Below are 8,677 nucleotides of genomic sequence, written 5' to 3'. Positions count from 1 at the left end.
TTAAACAAGAGAGAGTATAACTATTTGGGATCTACAGCATAGGTTGATTTGAGTGTCTTCAACTTCGGGTTTTTTTTTTTTTTTTTCAAAAAAAGAAACGATGTTCATAGAGTGACTGGGAGGATTGTGATCCAAACCTGGAGTCCGAAAAGCTAACAGTAGTGGAAATTTTGTATAAAAAGCTGATGTTCTTCATATATTAAGAGAAAGTCTCTAAGGAAAGGTGGTAAGAAGCTAGACACCAAACCTTCTGAGGTTCAGCATCCTCTTACTCTATGACTTATAAACACAATGCAATAATACACCACTCTCAAGCAAGCACATCACAGCAGAGATAAAGAAGAGAACTGCATGGGGCTTGAGTGATGCCTCAATGGTTAAGAGCCTGGAACTGGTCTTCCAGAGGACTTGAGTTCAATAGCCAACACCCACATCATGCTGTTTGCAACTGCCTTTAATACCAGCTCTAGGGGAACCAATACCACTAGCCTACATGGGCACCTGCATTCATTCACAGACACGTACTCACACACAGACAGGTATACATAATGAAAGATGAAGTAAAATCTTTAAAAATAAAATTATAAGAAGTCATTGCAGAATACACTAAACCTTTGGTCAAGAAAATGAAAGAGAGCAGGAAAGTGCCAGGGACAAATTCCCAAGAGAAGAGGCTGCCTTGTCTCAAGTTTCTCACTTGAACTTGGATTCAGCCCCCAAACAGGGTTTATAAAAATACAAATTCAACAAATTCTGATTTGTTTAGGCATAAATAGGTGGAAGTTTGGGATGTTCTGTGGATATCTGTGGACATGTCTTCCACCACTTGCTATTACTGATCGAAGAAAAACTATGTTTTTCAAATATACACATAAATGAAATATGGGAAGAAACAACATAGCCCACGTTTGACAGTATGTTTAAAGGATGGAGAAATAGTCAGTAAGCTTCTGTGAGATAAAACAAAGTAAAGACTAAGACAGGAAGAGAAGAAAGAAAACAAACATGACCAGTACACACATGAAAGAATGGTAAGCACACACAGTCGAGGAGAGGGTGTTAGCATAAAAATGAACCATCTTTTAAGGCCTTTTCAGTTAGAAAATAAAAAAGTAACCTGACTGTATCAAAACATACTGTGTAGTTCATGTGGCTGTACAGTCACATGGGCTCGGCTACCTGAGCAATACTGTCTGTCAATACTCAAAAGAGATGGTGTCAGTAGTAAGTGCTCTGAAGTAGTTTCCTTCTGGAGAGCCAAGTGGTTAGAACCACTGTTTTTTTAAACTAACAGCTACTTATGATGGTAAGTGGACAAAGAATTCACCACATCATTCATCTTGACTGAGGAAAAGCTAGTCAGTCCAGTAACATGATTGGTTGAAAGACCTGAGACCCAAGACTTAAGTCTGACCCGAAATGACTGCCTTGAAGTTTGTACATAGCCAGATCTTCTCAGTTGCTTTCTAGTGCCATGATAAAATACTGACCAAAAACAACTTTGAGAAAAAGAATTTGCTTCAGTTGTATATTTCAAGTCCCACTACATCATCAAGAATAGCTGAGGTAGAAACCAAAGACAGGAACTGAAGCAGAGGCCATATAGGAGTGCTGCTCACTGGATTGATCCTCATGGCCTATTCAGATGGCTTTCTTATACATCCAGAATTCTATATCTAGGATAGGAGTGCCCACATTCATCATTCATCAGGAAAACACCCCACAGGATCACTTACAGGTCAATCTGATGGAGTTACTTTCTCAGTTGAGATGTCTTCTTCCCAGATGGTCCTAGTTTATGACAAAAAACTAACCAGCACAAGAGGTCACCCTAAGCCAGGTCAAAGGACTTATTTCTAAGGAGCTCTGTGGCAGTCTAGCTCTCTCTTTGGGATGTTAGACTCCAGGATATAGGTCTCATGCAAGATGGAGTAAGGGTAACGTCCAATAGTAGTCTTTACAACACCAACTGGTGTTTTAAATTTTACAGTTGTTTGAAGTCTACTCACTATTCTGTTACAACACTCTGAAAAGATTCCAAGACTCCAATGAGAACTAGCTGTAATGCTTCACTTCCAATCTCCCAGGGATCATGGTCCCAAAGCTGCAGAGATCCCTGGACGTAATGCAGTATGTAATTTGTCCAATGCCCAGTGGTAGTCAGTGGTGACAAATGACCAGACAGAGGTCCATAGGATCTTCCAGATGCCCCACCATTAATTTATAATATCAGTTTTCCTGTAGTCTTTTTATAGAAGAACTTCAAAAACAACAGTCTATTAGAAACTGAGTTAACTAAGAGACAGTAAATAATTAGTATAATTCTTCCAAATGAAAACATGCGAAGTTAATTTTCATCCAAACTTTATTTGATATTCTCCTTTAACACAATTTGTCATATTCTGGAGGACTGATTCAAATTATAACTCTATGACTTGATATGCTCCGTGACAATCATGATTTTCCACAGCAAACATCACCATGTTGCAACAACAAAAGTGCCTAACTTATGATCTTTTCTTTTCTTTTATTGAATATTTTCTTTATTTACAGTTCAAATGTTATCTCCTTTCCTGGTTTCCTCTCCAGAAACGCCCTATCCCATCCCCTCTCCCTGATTCTATGAAGGTGCTCCCCCACCCACCCACCCACTCCCACCTCCCCGCCTTGGCCTCCCCTCTACTGGAGCTTCCAGTCTGCACAGAACCAAGGGCCTCTCCTCCCATTGATGCCCAACAAGGCCATCCTCTACTACATATGCAGCTGGAGCCATGGGTCCCTCCATATGTACTCTTTGGTAGGTTTTTTAGTCCCTGGGAGCTCTGGAGTCCAGGGAGGGAGTCCTGGTTGGTTGATTTTATTGTTATTCCTATGGGATTGCAAACTGCTTCAGCTTCTTCAGTCCTTTCTCTAACTCCTCCATTGGAGACCCCCTGCTCAGTCTAATGGTTGTCTGTGAGCATGCACCTCTGTATTTGTCAGGCACTGGTAGAGCCTCTCAGGAGACACCTATATCAGGCTCCTGTCAGCATGCACTTCTTGGCATCTGCAATAGTGTCTGGGTTTGGTGTCTGCATATGGGATGAATACCCAGGTGGAGCAGTCTCTGGATGACCTTTCCTTCAGTATCTGCTCCATACTTTGTCTCCATATTCCCTCCCATGAGTATTTTGTTCCTCCTTTTAAGACACTTTGGTCTTCCTTCTTCTTGAGCCTCATATGGTCTGTGAATTGTATCTTGAGTATTCTGACCTTTTGGGCTAATATCCCCTTATCAGTGAGTGCATACCCTGTGTGTTTATTTATCATTAGGTTGCCTCACTCAGGATATTTTCTAATTCCAACCATTTGCCTAAGAATTTCATGAAGTCATTATTTTAATAGCTGAGTAGTACTCCATTGTGTAAATGTACCATATTTTCTGTATTCATTCCTCATAGAAGCAGGGGGAGGGTGAATGGGATAGTGGGTTTCTGGAGGGAAAACCAGGAAAGGGGATAACATTTGAAATGTAAATAAATAAAATATCTAATAAAAAATAATTAATATATTAAAAAAACTTTTTCTTAATTTTTTTGCACTGAAATATGCTACACATGATTGTGGTTTCCCAGCAAACAGCTACATGCTATATTTTAAGCCATCAAGTGTCAATGACATACAGGCTATGTGAACAACAGTATGTGGGAAAGTCAATTATCTTACTCTCTACTAACCTAACATATACTTATCCATTTTTAATTGATAAAATTGTAAAAATTTGTAGTACATACATACACACACACACATGAATCACTAAGTGAAGTTAAATCAAAATGGATGAATTGCATATGATATTTTTTGAAAATTAAGTAATTTTAAGTATATTATGCAGTAACTCTAGATATGATAATGCAAAATAGATAGCATGAACTTGTTTTCTTAGAAAACTTAAAATTTTATTTTGATCTACATCTCTCCAACTAGCTCCTTTCACTCCAGCCTTTTTGGTAGTAGTCATTTTGTTTTCTGGTTTCTTTGTACTCAATTTTAATTTGTTGTTGTTGTTGTTGGTGGTGGTGGTGGTGGTGGTCGTGGTGATTGTTTGTGTATTTGTATGTTTGTGTGTGTCTGTGTGACTGATGTGACCCAGATGTGTAAATCAGGGAACTTTGTAGATTCAAGTTTTCTCCAGTTACCTATATTTAGGTTGCAGGGGTCTAAATCGGACTCTAAGGCTTGCATTGTTGGGCAGCAAGAGTCTTCACTCACTGAGTCATCTTGCTAGTTCCATAGTTTTTGGTTTCTATAAGTCTTCAATAAGAGTGTTTTAGAGTCCACATATCAATGCAGTTATGCAATGTTTAACTTTCTGTGTCTGATTTTTCTTGATATAATATTCTCTTGATTTATTCACATTAACATAAATGAAAGATTTACTTCTTTACAAAGTGACCTAATACTCTACTGAGTATAGATCTACCTTTTTTGATATCTCTTCATCCATTGATGGTCACTTAAGCTGATCCTGAAATCCTTACCAGTTACAATAACATGTAACATACATAAGAGTGTACATATCTCTTTGATACACTGAGAATATTTTTAATATCATTTGGATATATATATATATAGTAACGAGATTTCTAGATCACATGGTAGGTCTGTCTTTGATTTGCAAGTAACCTCTTTGTTGCCTTGTCTAGTAGCGGCACTAAGTTACAGTCCAACCAGTAGTATACAGGATATCTTTTTCTCATCCTATATCTTCAACATAGCAAGGATAATTCCATTGCAGCAACATGCAGTGTGATATCTTGTATGGTTTTAATGTATATTTCCTCCATACTTATTGATGTTATCTCCTATGTCTTTTTATGGGGAATGAAAAGGGCATGGAAGAAAATACATAATGCTACTGTGTCGTCTAAAATTATAAGGAATTCATATCTAGTAATTTGCTAGATAAGTGCACTAGACCATGTGCTATTTATAGTTATATATAGTTATATATATATATAGTTATATATTTTATATATATATATATATATATATATATATATATTAGTTATTTATGATGAGCATTCTCAGGGGCACCCATGTAGTTGATTCTTGTGCTGGCTAATTTTATGTCAGTTTGACACAGGCTAGATTCCTCTGAAGGGAGGGAACACTAATTGAGAAAAATGTCTCCCTAAGATTGGGCTCTAGGTAAGCCTATAGAGTATTTTCTTAATTACTGAGTGATGTGTGAGAGCTCATCCCATTGTGGCGGGGTCACCACTGGGTTGGTGGTTCTGGGTTTTATAAGAAAGCAGGCTGAGCAAGCCATGATGAGGAATCCAGTAGGCAGCATTCCTCCATTCCTTCAGCATCAGCTCCTGTTTCTAGATGACTTCCCTGTTTGAGTACTTATCATGGCTTCCTTCAGTGATGGACTCCAATGTGGAAGTGCAAACCAAATGAACCCTTTCCTCCCCAACTTGCTTTTTTTTTTTTTTTTAACATTTAAAAGTACATTTTATTTTAGGTTTTAGTTAAAAATGTTTCAGAGCCTTGAAAAGCATACTTTAAATAAATGACTTTTTGTTAAATATTAATAGCATCATCAACTTGCTGTTTTCTTCATAGCATTTCATTGCAGCAATAGAAACACTAAGACAACTCCAGAAGGCCCACTTGTTTAGTTATAAATGTGTATACTAAGTTAATGAATGGTGCCTTCTATTTCAATGGGCAGAATCATGGACAAATGGTACACAAACAGTAAAATTTCAAATATAGATGGAGGAACAGAAGAGCTGTGTGGCTTGTGTTTGTCCAATCACCTGAATAATGGTTATACTACCATTGTGAATTAATAAACTTCTCTTATAATGAAGGACTTGAGAGGTCACAGGCCTAGAAAAACTTGTTCTGTTATTTTGCTAAAGGAACATAGCAGTAAAATGACTCCTAACAACATATTGTTATTCATAGAGGTCACTGCCTCCTCAATCAACTCCCATCAGAGAATCTTCTTATAGTAGATGGAAATTAACACAGAGACCCACAACTGGACAAGGTGCAAAGAGTGAAGGACATTGGAGCATTCAGTCCTACCTGGGATGTCTTTATCAAACTCCAGCCTTCAGAATTCAGAGAGCCATTTGGAAGAGGAAGTGGAAAGATCATAAGAGTATGGATGATTCAGGAAATGGTATCTTTGAGACACAAAAAGACTGGTGAACATACGAACTCACAGAGACTGTGATAGCACCAAAGAAGACATGACAGCTTCAGACCAGAAAAAAAATCCTAGCACTGAAAGGGGAAGTGAAAAGCAAGTCCCACCCCTAGCTGGAAGCTATCTGTAATTGACACCACAGGGCAAAAGAACATCTTCTATCAACAACGCGGGTCACTGTCTATATCATCCACACTCGAGGCAGACTCCATGCCTGGTAGAGGTTCGCCCACACAAAACAGAGTCCATGGTTTGTGTTTGGGGGGTGGGGTGGAGATCTTTTTTTCTGATTTTCTTTTTTTTATTTAAAAATTTTTTATAATTTTCTTTTTTTATTTATATTTTATTTATTCACATTTCAGATGCTATCCCCCTTCCCTATTCCCCCCCACACACACCCATTAATCCCCTATCCCATCCCTCCTCCTCCTTTTTTGCCTTTATACTGTTTAAATTACATGCAAGTATTAAGGTCAGTTCTAGATTGAGGAACTAGCAATACAATAGAAGCAAATAGTCAAGGAACAAGGAAGACAATAAACCCAGATAATCAAAGAACAGGCATGACAATAAACACAGTCCCCTGATCACTCCTGTGATTATTGTTTCTAAGGGCTTATCAGGATGACCAAAAGAGCCTACTTCCCTGTCCTAGTCCAAAGTCATTTTTATGCCTGAAGCCTAATTCTTTGTTCTAGCTTAAGATTTAGATTTCTGCCTATAATTACGTCTTTGTTCTAGCCTAAGATTTAGATTCCTGCCTGAAATTTCTCCTTTGTTCTAGCCTAGGATTTAGATTTCTGCTTGAAATTACTTTTTTGTTCCAGCCCAATGTCAGTTTCCTTCCAAGCAGCCCATTTCCTTGTCCTTGACCAATGACAGATTCCTGCCAGGCAGCCCCAAAAGCTCTCCACATCTCCCCCTTTTTATTGCATAAACCAGACTGAGCAGGAGAAGAGATCTTTTTGTTTATTAATTGTATTTTTGTTTTGTTTTTGCTTTTTTTGCTGGAGTATTTTGTTTATTTTGATTTTCAGGAAGAGACAGAAATAACATGCAGTTTGGTCTTTAGAGAAGTAAGGAGGATCTGAGAGGAGCTCAGGGAGGGAAAAATCATCATCAAAACATATTATATGTCCTTTGGTCCCTGGGCCTTAAATAGGCTGACTTTGTGAAACAACAGATAGATAATCTGATAGCAAAATCTATTCAGATACATTATCATAAGTTAGCTATGGAGGACCACAAGATTCTAGATGAGGATGTTACTCTATCCAGAGTGCTCCCAAGTCCCATCTCCACCCAACCTAAAAGAGGGGACTTCTGCCCCTAGACCAAGCAGTGAGGGGCCACCCAGAACCCCCTCTGTCTGGCGATCTGAATTCTTGCTTAGGCTTCGAGGCTAAGCACTGCAAAGGAATATAAATAAAAGTTAAAAATATGTTTCTGGGTTCCCTGAGGGACAAGCCTGACTGCATAGGGGTTGATGTCAAAAGTATCCCCTCTCCAGGAAAAAGACATCAGGACTGGTATGGCCCTCATGCCTCACTGGACAACAACAGGAGGACTGGAGCCATTACAAGGTCCCCTTTAATTACTGGAACAGATGTCTATAAACTATTGTAAACAGGCAGCTTTTATGGAAATCTACCAGCTTGAGTAGTTATAGACCTTGTAAATAGGCAGCCTTGGTGGATACTACCAACTTAGATAAGGACAAGTGAAGCATAGGCAGAGTCATAGTGACCTGACTCCTGAACCTTCACCCAGCTGATACCCTGTTCTGAAAGATATCTGTACTCCCCCTGAACATCTATGCTCCTGTGTCATCCCCTTCCCCACATCCTGCATTTTTGTGTTTATAACCCCTGTGTTAAAAAGTAAAAATTATGATTTGATAATAATAAAAAAAGAAAAAAAACATTATATAAAAAAGTTAATAAAAAATAGTTCTGGGAAGAGGCCATGCTAATCTTCTCTGTGTTGTTCCAATCTAAGTATATGTGCTGCCAAAGCAAGCAGGTGAGGTTGGGGATGGGAGGGGTCAAGTGGGATTGGAGAAAATACTGGGAGTAATGATTGAATTTGGGAAGCATTTCTGGGGCGAGGTAGAAACTTAGTGCAATAGAAACTCCATGACATCGATGAGAGTAACCCTAGCAAAGACTCCTAGTAATGAGGGACATGGAGCCTGAACCAGTCATCCTCTGTAACCAGGCAAGACTTCAAGTGGAGGGATTGGGACACCAACCCAGCCATAAAACGTTTGACCTACAGTTTGTTCTGCCTTCAGAGTATTCTGGGCCCAGAGCATAGCATAATCATCATCAGAGAGACAGGAGACACCATCCAGCAACTGATGAGATGCAGAGTCCCACAGCCAAACATTAGGCAGAGCTCAGGAGTTCTTCAGAAAAGGGGTAAGAAGGATTGGAGGAACCAGAGTGGTCAGAAACACCACAAGAATATAAC

General features: G+C 38.9%; 1 non-coding gene across 1 annotated transcript; it reads right to left on the bottom strand.

The window, feature by feature from the left end:
* Positions 1-8,121: 8,121 nt before the first annotated feature.
* Positions 8,122-8,223, bottom strand: LOC117717467 (U6 spliceosomal RNA). Its single transcript, XR_004607943.1, has one exon. It is a non-coding gene; the product is annotated as a U6 spliceosomal RNA (small nuclear RNA).
* Positions 8,224-8,677: the final 454 nt, after the last annotated feature.

This window comes from Arvicanthis niloticus, chromosome 11 (assembly GCF_011762505.2).
Source record: "Arvicanthis niloticus isolate mArvNil1 chromosome 11, mArvNil1.pat.X, whole genome shotgun sequence".
Taxonomy (NCBI): Eukaryota; Metazoa; Chordata; class Mammalia; order Rodentia; family Muridae; genus Arvicanthis; species Arvicanthis niloticus.
Note: the sequence above shows the minus strand (reverse complement) of the source record. Positions and strands in the feature narration are given on the sequence as shown.